General features: G+C 27.3%; 1 protein-coding gene across 2 annotated transcripts in view; it reads right to left on the reverse strand.

The window, feature by feature from the left end:
• Positions 1-17328, reverse strand: part of LOC135123259 (transient receptor potential-gamma protein) — a 92548-nt gene that overhangs the window by 74074 nt on the left and 1146 nt on the right. The window lies entirely within an intron of this gene.

The following is a 17328-nucleotide window of genomic DNA, read 5'->3' on the forward strand; positions in this document are numbered from 1 at the left end:
AATTTTCCCGATTTTTCGATTTTTTAATTTTTAACTTTTCGATTTTGGGGTATTTCGATTTCTCAATTTTTCGACTTCTGGACTTTTTAATTTCGCGAATTTCAATTTTCAGATTTTTTTAAATTTTGGATTTTCGACTCTTCGGCTTTTCGATTTTTTGATGTTTCGGTTTCTCGATTTTTTACTTTTTAGATTTTTCAATATTTGTGTTTTTCAATTTTTCGATTTTTAAAATTTCAGATTTTTCGCTTTTTTATCGAGATTTTTATTCGATCTTTTGATGTTTCGTTTCTTGATATTTCAGGTCTTCGATATTTCTATTTTTCAATTTTTTAAATTTTTAAATTTTGTATTTCAGTTTTTCGATTTCTCGGTTTTGGATTTTTCAGCCAGTTTTCCAATCCTTCAATTTTTCTTCGGCTTTTCAATTTTTTGCTTTTCGTTTTTTCAATTTTTCGATTTTTAAATTTTAGAATTTTCAACTTTTCAATTTTTGATTTTTGATATTTCAATTTTTTAGATTCTTTAATTTTCCGATACATATTTCAATTTTTCAATTTTTAAAATTAAAAATTTTTCGATTTCTAGGTTTTTCAGTTCGACGTTTCTATCTTCCAATTTTTCGATTTTTTTAATTTTAGATATTTCGATTTTTCAATTTTTCGATTGCTCAATTTATCCATTTTTCGATGTTTCGATTGTTCAATTTCCCGATCTGAATGATTTTTTAGTTTTTAGATTTTTGGATTTATAGATTTTTTTTAATTTAAAATTTTGTGAATTTTTAACTTTCGATTCAGGGCTATTTCGATTTCTCGATTTTTCGACTTCTCAACTTTTCGATTTCTGGATTTCTGGATTTTTTGATGTTTCATTTCTCAGTTTCAGTTTTTCTGTATTTAGATTTCTCCATCATTCGATTTTTTGACTACTCGGTTTTTCAATTTTCCGATTTATAAAATTTTGGATTTTTCGATTTTTCAATTTTTCAATTTTTCGGCTTTTCAGATTTTCGATTTCCGATTTTTTTAATTTAAAATTTTTCAATCTTAACTTTTCGATTTTGGGTTGTTTCGACTTCTTGACTTTTCAATCTCTCGATGTTTAATTTTCCGATTTTTCAATTTTTAAAATTTTCGATTTCTCGATTATTTAACTTTTCGGTTTTTAAATTTTCCATTTTTTTTTTCGATATCTGGATTTCTCCGTTTTTCGATATTTCAGTACTTCGATATTTCTGTTTTTCAATTTTTCGAATTTTTCAGTTTGTCGGTTTTTTGATGTTTCGATTTTTCGATTTCTTTTTTTATCCAGATTCGAAATTTGGATTTTTCGATTGTCCAGTTTCTCGATTTTTGACTTTTGAATTTTTAATTTTAAATTTTTCAGTTTTTTGGTGTTTCGATTTTTATATCTTTCGATTTTTTGACTTCTCTGTTTTAGATTTTCCGCTTTTTCAATTTTTTCGATTAAATTTTTTTTTATTTTTCGATTTTTCAATTTTTCCATTTCTCAATTTATCAAGATTTCGATTTTTCGATTGTTCAATTTTCCGATTTTTCGATTTTTTAATGTTTAGAATTCTGGTTTTACCGATTGTTTTAATTTAAAAATTTTCAATTTTAAACTTTTCGCTTCTTGGCAATTTCTCTTTCATCTTTTGATATTTCATTTCTCAATTTCAGTTTTTCGGTATTACAATTTTTCACTTTTTCGAATTTTTAAATTTTAGATTTTTCAGTTTTTTAATGTTTCGTTTTCTCGATTTTATTGTTCGACTTCTCGGTTTTGGATTTCTTGATTTTTCAAATTCTGTTTTTTAAAATTATTGATTTTTGGATTTTTGAATTGTTCGACTTTTTGATTTCTTCATCTTTTGATGTTTCGTTTCTCGATGTTTCAGTTCAGTTCTTCGGTTTTTTGGATTTTTCAATTTTTCGACTTTTCGATTTTTTACTTTTTCGCTTTTTCAATTTCTCTGTATTTCAATTTTTAGATTAATTAATTTCTCGATGCATTTCTATTTTTAAAATTTAAAATTTTTCGATTTTTTTTGTTCAGTTCGACATTTTATTTTTTAGTTTTTCAACTTTTTAAATTTTAGATTCCAGTTTTTTTTATTTTTCGATTTGTCTGTTTTATATTTTTCGGCCTTTCATCTTTTTCGATTTTTTGTCATCTGATGTCTCATTTCTCAATTTCAGTTTTCGGTTTTTCAATTTCTCAATCTTTCAATTTTTCGACTTCTTGGTTTTAGATTTCCCGGTTTTTCAATTTTCTGATTTATGAAATTTTGAATTTTTCGAGTTTTCAATTTTTCGGTTTTTCAGTTTTCGACTTTTCGATTTTGGATTATTTTAATAAATAAGAAATACATAATTATTTAAATAATAATTATTTCAACTTCCGACTTTTCAATTCTCGATCTTTTCCGATTTTTAATTTTTTGGGGCTTTAAATTTTGGATTTTTCGATTCCTCGGTTTTTCGATTTTTTGATGTTCCGATATCTCGATTATTCAACTTTTCGGTATTTAAATTTTCCATTTTTTTTTTCGATATCTGGATTTCTCCGTTTTTCGATTTTTCAGTAGGTACTTCGATATTTCTATTTTTCAATTTTTCGAATTTTTCAGTTTGTCGGTTTTTTGATGTTTCGATTTTTCGATTTCTTTTTTTATCCAGATTCGAAGTTTGGATTTTTCGATTGTCCAGTTTCTCGATTTTTGACTTTCGAATTTTTAATTTAAGTTTTTCAGTTTTTTGGTGTTTCGATTTTTAGATCTTTCGATTTTTTGATTTCTCTGTTTTAGATTTTCCGCTTTTTCAATTTTTTCGATTAAATTTTTTTTTATTTTTCGATTTTTCAATTTTTCCATTTCTCAATTTATCAAGATTTCGATTTTTCGATTTTTCAATGTTTAGAATTCTGGTTTTACCGATTGTTTTAATTTAAAATTTTTCAATTTTAAACTTTTCGCTTCTTGGCAATTTCTCTTTCATCTCTTGATGTTTCATTTCTCAGTTTCAGTTTTTCGGTATTACAATTTTTCACTTTTTCGAATTTTTAAATTTTAGATTTTTCAGTTTTTTAATGTTTCGTTTTCTCGATCTTTTATTTTTCGACTTCTCGGTTTTAGATTTCTTGATTTTTCAAATTCTGTTTTTTAAAATTATTGATTTTTGGATTTTTGAATTGTTCGACTTTTTGATTTCTTGATCTTTTGATGTTTCGTTTCTCGATGTTTCAGTTCAGTTCTTGGGTTTTTTGGATTTTTCAATTTTTCGACTTTTCGATTTTTTACTTTTTCGCTTTTTCAATTTCTCTGTATTTCAATTTTTAGATTAATTAATTTCTCCATGCATTTCTATTTTTCAATTTTTAAAATTTAAAATTTTTCGATTTTTTTTGTTCAGTTCGACATTTTATTTATAAGTTTTTCAACTTTTTAAATTTTAGATTCCAGTTTTTTTTATTTTTCGATTTGTCTGTTTTATATTTTTCGGCCTTTCATCTTTTTCGATTTTTTGTCCTCTGATGTCTCATTTCTCAATTTCAGTTTTCGGTTTTTCAATTTCTCAATCTTTCAATTTTTCGACTTCTTGTTTTAGATTTCCCGGTTTTGCAATTTTCTGATTTATAAAATTTTGAATTTTTCGACTTTTCAATTTTTCGGTTTTTCAGTTTTCGACTTTTCAATTTTGGATTATTTTAATAAATAAGAAATACATAATTATTTAAATAATAATTATTTCAACTTCCGACTTTTCAATTATCGATCTTTTCCGATTTTTAATTTTTTGGGGCTTTAAATTTTGGATTTTTCGATTCCTCCGTTTTTCGATTTTTTGATGTTCCGGTATCTCGATTATTCAACTTTTCGGTATTTAAATTTTCCATTTTTTTTTCGATATCTATATTTCTCCGTTTTTCGATTATTCAGTACTTCGATATTTGTATTTTTCAATTTTTCGAATTTTTCAGTTTGTCGGTTTTTTGATGTTTCGATTTTTCGATTTCTTTTTTTATCCAGATTCGAAGTTTGGATTTTTCGATTGTCCAGTTTCTCGATTTTTGACTTTTAAATTTTGAATTTTAAGTTTTTCAGATTTTTGGTCTTTCGATTTTTAGATCTTTCGATTTTTTGACTTCTCTGTTTTAGATTTTCCGCTTTTTCAATTTTTTCGATTAAATTTTTTTTTAATTTTTCCATTTCTCAATTTATCAAGATTTCGATTTTTCGATTGTTCAATTTTCCGATTTTTCGATTTTTTAATGTTTAGAATTCTGGTTTTACCGATTGTTTTAATTTAAAGTTTTTCAATTTTAAACTTTTCGCTTCTTGGCAATTTCTCTTTCATTTTTTGATGTTTCATTTCTCAATTTCAGTTTTTCGGTATTACGATTTTTCACTTTTTCGAATTTTTAAATTTAGATTTTTCAGTTTTTTAATGTTTCGTTTTCTCGATCTTTTATTTTTCGACTTCGTGGTTTTAGATTTCTTGATTTTTCAATTTCTGTTTTTTAAAATTATTGATTTTTGGATTTTTGAATTGTTCGACTTTTTGATTTCTCGATCCTTTGATGTTCCGTTTCTCAAAGTTTCAGTTCTTCGATATCTCTAGATTGACACATATGATCTCGAAATTGTGCAAAATGCTCGTTCAGTAAAGTATACCGCACACTTTCGAAATTATTGCATTTGCATTCATATTTTTTCGATTTGCTTTACAGGATGATGCAAAAAAAATAATGACGATATTTATTTTATTGATTAAATCAAGAACTGCAAAACCGAATCCCTTCTTTACACTTACTTTAGCAACATATGTTTATTCCAACTTTTAAGGGTTTTCAAAAGATATAAAATCCGCAAAATCAAATTTCGTAATTTTTCGAAAATGCTGTGATGTTCCATTGTACTTCAGGAGCGAGGCAAGTTCTGTCGAAACAATGTTTTCATGCTGTAGGAGTTTACAAATATTGTCCGTTTAACCGGATGCACTCACTCGGGGAATAAAATCCGGCTGCACCCGTCGGAATCGATTGGCTCCCGTGACGTCACGGGCACTATGCGTTGCGGCCGCATTTTTGGCGGCTCGCAATCGCGATTTATATCTCGCCTGACAGTTCTCGCAAACATCTCATCTAACCCTCATTCCGAATAAAAATAAATAGAACGATATAAATCCGGCCGTTGATTAGCGGTTATCTGTTTAAAGATCTCTAAATATCCAGCGGCCGTGAGAAGCTTTAGGTCCAATAAAAATTTCGCAGTCGGTAAAATCCACAAACCGGATTTAATGCGCGCAATTAAAAAAATATTTTCATTCCCTTCGCCGTATCAATAACCGCTCACGTTTAAGCAACTTTTCACAAAACCGGCGTCACATTCCGGCTTACGAACAATTCCGCACACCCGTCCTGATTTATATCACTCACAAATTCGCCATTTCCATGTGAAAAACACACATGTGTAAAATTCACAGAGTGACTCGTTCGCTCACAACATAAATCTCGTAAAGGCCATGCAGCGTTTCCTCGTTATGCTTTGTCTTGTCTTCTGCACGCGTATTTTTCAAAGGGACGTCGCGGATTTTATTCTTCGGGGGCGGCGGAGACGGATTGCCAAAGTGGCTGTATTGTCGACAGGATGTATCAACCTGACTGAAAATCACTGCACAATAAATCGTCGGATGACGCGAATCTGGAAAAGGGAGTGACGTGTCGGGGGCGGGCGAAGTTACACATTTTTGGGCGGGTGTTCGGTGGTGTTTTCCGATATGTGGTGTCATTAGTGGAGCGAAAAATTAACTTCCGAATTGGACGGTCAATTAAATTCATTTACGAGTGCAAATTTGATGATCTAGGTCAAAAAATTTGACAATAATCGGCCCAGAGATTAGACAGCTAATGAAAACCCGGGACGGCAGACGGACAGACAGACAGACAGACAGATAGAAATGAGAGGCTTATTTCGTCATACTCTAGGGGTCATAAATGGTCGCTTACGCTCGGGAAGTAAAAAAAAATCAGAAATTGGAAAATTCTCAAAAATTTAAATGTTGAAAAACTGAGATAACGAAAACTTGAAAAGCCGCAAATTTTCAAAAATTGAAAAACCAAGAAATCGACACATCATAAAATCGAAAAATTGAAAAGCTGATGAGTCGAAAAATCGAAAAACCGAGAAATCGAGAAATTCAAAATTTAAAAAATCGAAAAATTGAAAAATTGCAAAATTAAAGAATCAAGAAATTGAAAAGTCGAGAAATCTAAAACCGAGAAGTCGCGAAATCGAAAGATCGAGAAATCGAAAAATCAAAAAACTGAAAAACAATAATTTCGAAAAATTGAAATTGAGAACTGGAACATCAAAAGATCGACAATTCGAGAAATCAAAAAGTCGAGATATCGAAATAGCCCAAAATCGAAAAGTTAAAAATTGAAAAATTTTAAATTAAAAAGGAAACGATAGGTAAATCCAAAAACGTAAAAATTAAAATAGCAAATCCGGAAACTGAACAATCGTAAATTGAAAAACCGAAAAATGTAAAACAGAGAAGTCGAAAAACCGAAAAATGGAGAAATCGAAACTTCACAAAACCGGAAAAACCACAAATTAAAAAATTATTCGAAAAATTGAAAACTAGAACTGTCGAACTGAAAAATAAAGAAATCGAAAAATTTTAAATTAAACCCGAAGAAAAATTGAGGAATCAGAAAATTGAAAAAAAACTCTATAAGCGAGAAATCGAAAAACGCAGAAATCAAAAAATTGAAATCTAAAATTAAAAAATTTGAAATAATGAAAATAGAAATATCAAAAAACTAAAAAATCTAGGAATCGAAAAATCTACAATTTTAAAAATTGAAAATATCGAATAACTGACGAATCGAAAAGTAGAAAAATTGAAAAATTCTAAAAACTGAAATACCGAAAATTGTAGAATCGGAAAATTGAAAAAAAAAAACTAAAACCGAGAAATAGAAAAATCGAAAAATCAAAAAAATGAAATCTAAAATTTAAAAAATTGAAAAATCCAAAAATCGATAAATTGGACAATCGAAAATTTCTAAATTTTAAAAATCGAAAAATTAAAATATCTAAAAATTGAAAGACAGAGAAATCGAAACATCCAAAAAACAACTAAACATTCAAAACATTGAAAAATATAAATTGAAGTACTGAAAAATCAAAAACCGGAGAAATACAGATATCGAAAAATCTAAAATTTGAAAAATTGAAAAATCGGAAAATTATAAGATCGAGAAATTGAAAAGACGAGAATCCGAAATAACCCAAAATAGAGAAGTAAGATTGAAAAATTGTAAGTGAAAAAATCGAAAAATCAAAAACTAAAAACCGAAAAACTAAAAAATCGAAAAATTCAAAATTTTATAATTCAGAAAATTGAAAAACCGGAAAATCTGAAACCGAGAATTCAAAAAATCGATATATTGAGAAATCGAAACATCAAAAAACTGAAAAACCTAAAATAAAAAATTCGAAAAATTGAGAAATAGAAATAGCCCAAAATCGAAAAGTTAAAAATAAAAAATTTTAAATTAGAAAAAATCGATAAAATGAAAATTTAAAACTAAAAAAATGGAAAAATCGGGAAAATGAAGAAACGAAAAATCGAAATTTCGCTAAATTGAGAAATCGAAAAATTGAAAAATCCCAAAAAGTGAAATACTGAAAAATTGAAGAAAATCTATCACCGAGAAGTTGAAAATCTCAAAAATCAAAAAACTAAAATATAAAATTTAAAAATTTGAAAAATAGAAATATAGAAGTAAAATTGTAAAAATCGAAAATATCGAAAGTGGAGACGTTGAAAAATCGAAATATTGAAGAATCGCCATATTGAAAAGTTCCAAAACCAAAATATCGAAAAGTTGTAAAATAGAAGAAAAATTGAAGAATTGAAAAATCAAAAACCTGAACAATCGAAAAATTGAAGAAATGCAAATTTGAAAAATGTAAAAATCCAGAAATCGAGAAGTCGAGAAATCGAAAAATTAAAAAACCGAATAACCTAAAACAGAGAAGTTGAAAAATCGAAAGATCGACAATTTGAAACATCAAAAAACTGAAAAACCTAACATTAAAAAATTCGGAAAATTGACAAATAGAAATGTCAAACTAAGTGCCTTCTTTACACTTACTTTAGCAACATAATTTCATTTTTTGATTTTTAAAATTGTAGATTTTTGGATTTCTTTTTTTATCGAGATTTCAACTTAAATTTCTTGACTTCTCAATTTCTCGATAATTCGATTTTTCAGTTTTCAATTCTTCAGTTTTTCGATTTTTTTATTTTTCGATTTTTTGTGTTCAATTTTTCACATTCCGATTTCTTAATTTTTCAATATTTCGATATCTCAGTTTCCCCATGTTTAAATTTTAGGATTTTTCAATTTTTCGATGTTTCGATATTTCAGTTTTGAAATTTTTCAGTATTTCGTTTTTTCAATTTTTCTTCGATTTTTTTATATTTCAGTTTTGAGATTTTTCAATACATATTTCGATTTAATTTTTCGATTTTTCAATTTTTTTTTATTGAGATTTCGAAGTTTCGATCTTTTCAAATTATTAAATTTTAGATATCAGTTTTTCGATTTTTGGGTTTTTCGATTTCTCGGTTATAGATTTATTTTCAATTTTCCAATTCTTCAAATTTTCCTCGGTTTTTCAATTTTTTGATGTTTCGATTTATGGATTTTCCCATTTTTCGACTTCTCTGTTTTAGATTTTTAGATTTCTCAATTTATCGGAATTGGTAGGTTTCGATTGTTCAATTCCCGGATTTTTGAATTTTTTATTCTTACATTTTTGGATTTATCGATTTTTTTATTTAAAATTTTTCAATTTTTGATTTTTCGAATCTGGGATTTTCCAGTTTTTTGAGGTTTCGATTTTTCGCTTTCAAACTGTTTTAATTAATTGATTACTTGGCTTTTCGACTTCTCAATTTGTCAGTTTCTCAATTTCCCGATGTTTCAGTTTTGGGATTTTTCGATTCTTCAATCTTTCCTCATTTTTCGATTGTTTGATGTATCGATTTTTCATTCTTACAGTCTTTCGATTTTTTAAATATTAGATTTTTTTTGTCGAGATTTTTCGAACTTTCGACTTTTCGATTTTTGGATATTTCAAATTCTCTGTATTTCAGTATTTAGATTTTTTAATTTTTCTACATATTTCAATTTTTTAATATTTAAAATTTAAATTTTTTCGATTTCTCGATTCTTCAGATCCACGTTTATATTTTTTAATTTTTCGAATTTTTTTGATATTAGGTATTTTAGTTTTTTGATGTTTCCATTTTTCGGTTTTAGATTTTTCGGTTTTTCAATTTTGCGATTTTTCAATTTTTCTTTTTTTCGGTATTTCAATTTTTGGGATTTATCAATTTTCCAACTTCGATTTGTTGCTTTTGCGTTTTTTCGATTTTTAAATTTTAGAATTTTCAATTTTTTGGTTTTTTGACGTTTCGATGTCTCGTTTTTTCAATTTTCCGATATTTTAATTTTTCGATTTTTAAGATTTTAGATTTTTGGACTTCTTTTTTTATCGAGATTTCGACTTCAATTTCTTGACTCGATATTTCGATTTTCAGTTTTCAATTCTTCAGTTTTTAGATTTTTTTTATTTTCCGGTTTTTTGTTTTCAAATTTTCACATTCCGATTTCTTAATTTTTCAATTTTTCTTCGATTTTTTGATTATTCAGTTTTAAGATTTTTCAACACATATTTCGATTCAATTTTCGACTTTTAAATTTTTCGATTTTTCACTTTTTCGATTTTTCAATTTTTGGGTTTTCAATTTTTCGATATTTTAATTTCTCGATTTTTAAAATGTTAGATTTTCGATTTCTTTTTTCATCGAGATTTGGAAGTTTCGATCTTTTCAAATTATTAAATTTTAGATGTCAGTTTTTCGATTTTTGGCTATTTCGATTTCTCGATTATAGATTTATTTTCAATTTTCCGATTCTTCAAATTTTCGTCGGTTTTTGAATTTTTCGGTATTTCAGTTTTTGGTATTTTTCAATATTTCGATTTTTCGACTTTCGGTTTTTTGCTTATTCGTTTCTTCAATTTTTCGATTTTTAAGTTATTAGTGTATTATTCAATGTTTAGAATTTTTTAAGTTTTTGATGTTTCGATTTCAGGATTTTCCGATTTTTCAACTTTTCTGTTTTCGATTCTTCGGTTTTTCAATTTTTCGATTTCTTGATTTCACAGTTTTTCGATTCTTTAATTTTTGTTCTATTTTACAACTTTTCCATTTTTCAGTTTTGGAATTTTTCGATATTGTGGTTCTAAAATTGTTCGATTTTTCAGCTTCTCGACTTTCGATTTTTCGATTTTTTCACTTTTTCGATTTTTCCATTTTTGGATTTTTAAATTTTAGGTTTCAGGTTTTTGATTTTTGGGTTTTTCGATTTCTCGGTTATAATTTTTTTTTCAATTTTCTGATTCTTCAAATTTTCTTCGGTTTTCAATTTTTCTGTATTTCAATTTTTCGATATTTCGATTTTTGGACTTTTCGATTTTTTGCTTTTTCGTTTTTTCAGTTTTTCGATTTTCAAATTTTAGAATTTTCAACTTTTCGATTTTTGGATTTTTTGATATTTCAATTTCTTTGTATTTAATTTTTCGATACAATTTTTTGGGGTTGTTTATCAACAAAAATTGATTATGTCATCTCAAAATTTTGCCGAATAAATCCTAAATCAAAAATGTGAAAAATATGATCAGTCTGTACTTGTAATTTATCATTGCATTCATATTTTTTATTGATCAAATTAAGATCGAATCGCCCCGAAAATGGGAAAATACAAACGTCTTTATTTAATAAGAATTATAATATATTCAGAACAATTTGTCGATTGTAGCTTACTACTTAATAATTTTAATCCTGTGTTCTGAGGAAAGGAAATCATTCAAATCAAACTAATTTCTACGTGACATTCTTCCCATGTATAAACATAAACATTTCAAGTTGTTTTTCTTATCGAGGATAACTTAATGACGTACAGTAATTGAGTCCATCGTACTTTCATATTTTCTCGATATTTCATAACCCCTAGAGAAGGACGTAGTTAGGGAGACAAGTTATAATCAACCAAATGTAAATTACAACATCGAAAATCGAATCAAAATGTAGCGTTTTATTCAATAAGCGGAAGTCAGAGCAATAAAAAAGTCTGGACCGTCGGCATTGTGATCCACTGTTTTTCAGTCCAGTCTTAACCGCGATGGTCAGAATATCGTCCATTTGCCTTGGCACCAGACGCCATAAACCCGTTTACCCAAGCGAATGCAAAATTACAGCAAATTATAATAAACGTCCCGTCCAGCGCCCACTCATTCTTCCGCAGTAATCCTGCAACAACAAAAACCCCTATCCCGTCAAGGCTTATCAGACCAGCCCGGTAAAAACTCATATCCAAGCAGCAAAATGTCATTTTCTCCATTAATCGATGCTCCTGCTTTATCCTGCTGAAATTGCAGGCGACTTAGCACTGCAATTGCATTTACGTCGCGTCAAAGAGCACGAATTCAAGCTTCCTTACTAAATCAAATCGTTCACAGGTCGCGTGAATCCAAATGGAGTCGTCCGCTTGGAACCAGGCAACCAGCATTACCCGCGTGACGTCACCGCTAAAATCTGTTATTATTTCTCGGATGTGTGTCGATTTATCACTCCGGCTTCCGGATGCGTGGCGATAAATCTCCTCTTAATAAAATTCCATCTTCTGGTGGATGGCCCACCTACTTAATTACCGTCAGAGGTCGGACCGAGGCGCTTTGTCTTTCTTTGCGCTAATCTCGTGAAAAATTTTTTGAATGAATTCGGGTGGTTTTATCCGGCGTAGAAATAGCGTATCGTATATCACGCGGTAAGCAAGCTTACGAATTATAACCGGGCCACTTATGCAGGGAGACGGGATTTGTTGTCGGAAGCCGAGATTGACGGGAGTTAATGTGCATGAATTAATAGCAGACACCGGGATCCGTGTCGAATGGGCAGGGTTGAAAGGGGGAATCAACGTGTGGGGGTTTATGGGGTGGAAGGAAGGAAAGGGAGGTGGGGTTAGTAAAGCGGTGTGGGGGTTTGAGGGTTCGCTGACAACCATTTTTTTCCAAAAATTACAAAATTTGATTTTGGTTGGAGTGAGACGTTCTTGATTTAACTTTTCAGTTTTCTTGATTTTCAGTTTTTCAAATTTTTGATTTTTTAAAGTTTCAATTTTTCGAATTCTCAGTTTACTGATGTTTCGATATTTTTCAACTTTTCGATTCAATTTTTCTTCGATTTTTCAATTTCTCGAGTTTTAATTTTTAGATTTATCAATTTTTCAATTTTTCGATATTTTAATTTTTCGATTTTTAAAATTTTAGATTTTTCTAATGCTTTTGTATGGGACTTCCAAGTTCCGATTTTTCGGTTGTTAAATTTCTCGATTTTTGGTTTTTTGAATTTTTTGACTTTTCGATTTCTTGATTTTTGAGTTCGACATTTCTATTTTTCGACTTTGATGTTTCGATTTTTGGATTTTCCGGTTTTTCGACTTCTCGGTTTTAGATTTTTCGTTTCCTCAATTTATCGAGATTGCTATATTTCGATTGTTTAATTTCCGGATTTTTGGATTTTTTTTAAATTAAAATTGTTCATTTTAGCGACTTTTCTATTTCTCGATTTCTCATTCTTTTGATGTTTCATTTCACAATTTCGGTTTTCCAGTTTTTTGATGTTTCGATTTCTAGATCTTTCGTTTTTTCATTTAAAAATTTTTTGATTTATTACTTAGTTTCTCGACTTTCAATTTTTCAATTTCCCGATGTTTCAGTTTTGGGATTTTTTAATTTTTCGATTATTCAGTTTTTCCTCATTTTTCGATTTATCGGTATTTTTAAGATTTTTCAATATTTCGATTCATTTTTTCGACCTTTCAATTTTTCGACTTCTCGATTTTTTATCTTTTCGGTTTTTCAATTTTTTGATTTTTAAAATTTTAGAATTTTCTTTTTTTATTGAGATTTCAAAGTTTCGACTTTTCGATTGTTCAATTTTTTTCAAATTCTCTGTATTTCAGATTTTAAATTTTTTAATTTTTCCATAGGTACATGTTCGATTTTTTTAATATTTAAAATTAAAAATTTTTTGATTTCTCGATTTTCAGTTCGACGTTTCTATTTTTCAATTTTTCGAGTTTTTTAATTTTAGGTTTTTTAATTTTTTGATGTTTCGGTTTCTGGATCTTTCGATTTTTCGAGTTCAAGATTTTTTGAATAATTGATTACTTGGTTTTTCGACTTTCAATTTCTCGATTTTTCGATTTCTCAATTTTCCATTCTTCAATTTTTCGATTTTTTAATTTTTGGATTTTTCAATTTTTCGATTTTTGGTTTCCATTTTTCATTTTTCGATTTCTTAATTTTTCATTTTTTCGATTTCCCAATTTCCCGATGTTTCAGTTTCTGGGATTTTTCGATTTCTAGATTTTAATTTTTTCGATTTTTCAATTTTTGACGTTTCTAAATTTCCAATTTTTGGATTCCAAAATTTTTCGATTAACCGATTTCTTGGTTTTTCGACTTTCAATTTCTCGACTTCTCAATTTCTGGATTTTTCAGTTTTCAATATTTCATTTTTTCGATTTTTCAATTTTTCGGTTTTTCGTGTTGGATTTTTCATTTTCCGATTTCTTAATTTCCCGATGTTTCAGTTTTGGGATTTTTAAATTCATTAATTTTTCCTCATTATTCGATTTTTCAATGTTTCAGTTTTTAATTTTTTAAAATTTAGATTCAATTTTTCGACTTTTCAATTTTTCGATTTCTGGATAACTTTTTCGATTTTTCAATTTTTGGTTTTTTCAATTTTTGGATTTTTAAATTTTAGAATTTTCAATTTTCTGATGTTTCGATTTCTTGGTTTTTCGACTTTCATTTTTCAGTTTTTATTTCTTCAATTTTTGGATTTTTTTTCAGTTTTGACATTTTGCAATATTTCCATTCAATTTTTCGAATTTTTATTTCCGTCTTTTCAATTGTTCAACTTCTCGATTTTTGGATTTTTTTAATTCTTAGATATTTCAGTTTTCAGCGTTTGACAATTCTAAATTTCCGATTTTTCGATTTCTAAGTTTTTCATTCGTCAATTTTTCAACTTTTCAAATTTTTAATTTTTTAATTTTTCGATTTCTTAATTTTTCAAATTTTAGAATTTCAAATTTCCCGATGTTTCAGTCTTCAGATTTTTCAATTTTTCGATTCTTCAATTTCTCATTTTTCGATTTTTTAATATTTCAGTTTTGAGATTTTTTTAAATTTACATTTTTCGATTTTCGTAACTTTTTCGATTTTTCAATTTTTGGGTTTTAAAATTTTTCAATTTTAAAATTTTTGATTTTACGATTTCTCGTTTCTTCAATTTTTCGATATTTTAATTTTCCGATTTTTAAAATTTTAAATTAATCGATTTCTTGGTTTCTCGACTTCTCAATTTCTCGATTTTTCGATTTTTCAGTTTCTAATTCTTCAATTTTTCCATTTTTTAATTTTTCGGTTTTTCGTGTTCGAATTTTCATTTTCCGATTTCTTAATTTTCAATTTTTCGATATCTCAATTTCTCGATGTTTCAATTCTGGCATTTTTGAATTTTTCTTCGATTTTTCGATATTTAGTTTTAAGATTTTTCAATATTTCGATTAATTTTTCAATTTCTCGATTTTTTAAATTTTAGATTTTTTTCAACATTTCGATTTTTTGATATACCGATTTTTCGTTCTTTCAATTTTTGGATTTTTAAAATTTCAGATTTTCCTTTTTTTATCTAGATTTCAAGGTTTCGATTTTTCGATTGCTCAATTTTTCGATACATATTTCAATTTTTCAATATTTAAAATTAAAAATTTTTCGATTTCTCGGTTTTTCAGTACGACGTGTCTATTTTTCATTTTTTCGAATATTTTAATTTTAGGTTTTTTAGTTTTATGTTTCGATTTCTGAATCTTCCGATTTTTCGATTTCAAAATTTTTTGATGAATTGATTACTTGGTTTTTCGACTTTCAATTTCACTTTTCATTTCTTCAATTTTTGGATTTTTTTCAGTTTTGACATTTTTCAATGTTTCCATTCAATTTTTCAATTTCTCGACTTCTCAATTACCCGATTTTTAGATTTCTTAGTTTTCCATTGTTCGAGTTTTTAATTTTTCCATCTTTGGTCTTCGATTTTTCCCTTTTCGATTTCCCAATTTCCCGATCTTTCAGTTTTGGGATTTGCCAATTTTTCGATTCTTCGATTTTTCGTCATTTTTCGATTTTTCAATATTTCAATTTTCAAATTTTTTAAAATTTAGACTCAATTTTTCGACTATTCAATTTTTGATTTCTTGATTTTTAACTCTTTCAATTTTTCAATTTTTGGGTTTTTCAATTTTTCAATTTTAGAATTTTCAATTTTTTGATGTTTCGATTTCTTGGTTTTTCGAGTTTCATTTTTCAGTTTTCATTTCTTCAATTTTTGGATTTTTTTCAGTTTTGACATTTTTCAATGTTTCCATTCAGTTTTTCGATTTCTCGAATTTTTATTTTCGTTTTTTAATTGTTCAATTTCTCCACTTTTCGATTTTTTTAATTCTTAGATATTTCAGTTTTCAGCGTTTGAATTTCCGATGTTTCGATTTCTAAGTTTTCCATTCGTCAATTTTTCGATTTTTCAAATTTTTATTTTTTTTATTTTTCGATTTCTCGTTTCTTCAATTTTTCGATATTTTAATTTTCCGATTTTTAACATTTTAAATTAATCGCTTTCTTGGTTTTTCGACTTTCAAATTCTCGACTTCTCAATTTCTCGATTTTTCGATTTTTCAGTTTCCAATTCTTCAATTTCTAGATTTTTTACTTTTTCGATTTTTCAATTTTTGGTTTTTTGAATTTTTCGATTTTTAAAAGTTCAGATTTTCCTTTTTTAATCGAGATTTCGAAGTTTCGGTTTTTCGATTGCTCAATTTTTCGATTTTTGGAAATTTCAAATTCTCTGTTTTTCAGTTTTTAGATTCTATAATTTTTCGATACATATTTCAATTTTTCAATATTTAAAATTAAAAATTTTTCGATTTCTCAGTTTTTCAGTTCGACGTGTCTATTTTTCATTTTTTCGAATATTTTAATTTCAGGTTTTTTAGTTTTTTGATGTTTCGATTTCTGGATCCTCCGATTTTTCGATTTCAAAATTTGTTGATTAATTGATTACTTGGTTTTTGACTTTCAATTTTAGTTTTCATTTCTTCAATTTTTGGATTTTTTTTTCAGTTTTGACATTTTTCAGTATTTCCATTCAAATTTTCGATTACTCGATTTTTTATTTTCGTTTTTTCAATTGTTCAATTCCTCGACTTTTCGATTTTTTAATTTTTAGATATTTCAGTTTTCAGCATTTGACGATTCTAAATTTCCGATTTTTCGATTTCTAAATTTTTCGATTAATCAATTTCAAAATTTTTCGAATAATCGATTTCTTGATTTATCGACTTTCAGTTTCTCGACTACTTAATTTCTCGATGTTTCAGTTTTGGGATTTTTCAGTTTTCCTTGGATTTTTCGATATTTCAGTTTTGAAATTTTTCAATATTTGGTTTTTTCAATTTTTCTTCCACTTTTCAATATTTCGGTTTCTCGATTTTTTACTTTTTCGATTTTCGGATGTTTGAATTTTTCGACTTTTTGATGTTTCAGTTCTTCGATATTTCTGTTTTTAAATTTTAGATTTCAGTCTTTTGAATTTTCGATTTCTCGGTTTTAGATCTTTCGACTTTTCAACTTTCCGATTCTTCAATTTTTCGGTATTTTAATTTCTCGATTTTTTGCTTTTGTGTTTTTAAAATTTTTTAATGCTTCTTGATTTAATCAATAAAATAAATTGACTCATTCATTATTTTTTTGAGCCACCCTGTTTAAGCGATTCATTTTAGATAGGATTTATTTGGCAACATTTTGAGATGACGTCATCAGTTTTTAGGAGATCGTAAACGAATAAATTATAATAATCGTTTTGCAATTGCGAAGTTCTTTCGATTTTTTTTACAAAAATTGGATACTTAATGTAAAAACTCAACACGGATTCATAAACTACAAGTAGAGGAGTATGTTATTTAATAAATAAATCAATGTTATTTAAATTACATTATATTAAAAGCTCGAAATGTGCGAAATGCTTTTGGGAAGAACAAAGGCGATGAGAGAGATGGGTGGATCGCGTTTTATAATTACCATATGGGTGTATAAATTAGTAAAGCAGGAGT

Source organism: Zophobas morio, unplaced genomic scaffold (genome assembly GCF_036711695.1).
Source record: "Zophobas morio isolate AGI-343-1 ecotype UQ-CSIRO unplaced genomic scaffold, CSIRO_AGI_Zmor_V1 ptg000002l, whole genome shotgun sequence".
In the NCBI taxonomy this organism is placed as follows: domain Eukaryota; kingdom Metazoa; phylum Arthropoda; class Insecta; order Coleoptera; family Tenebrionidae; genus Zophobas; species Zophobas morio.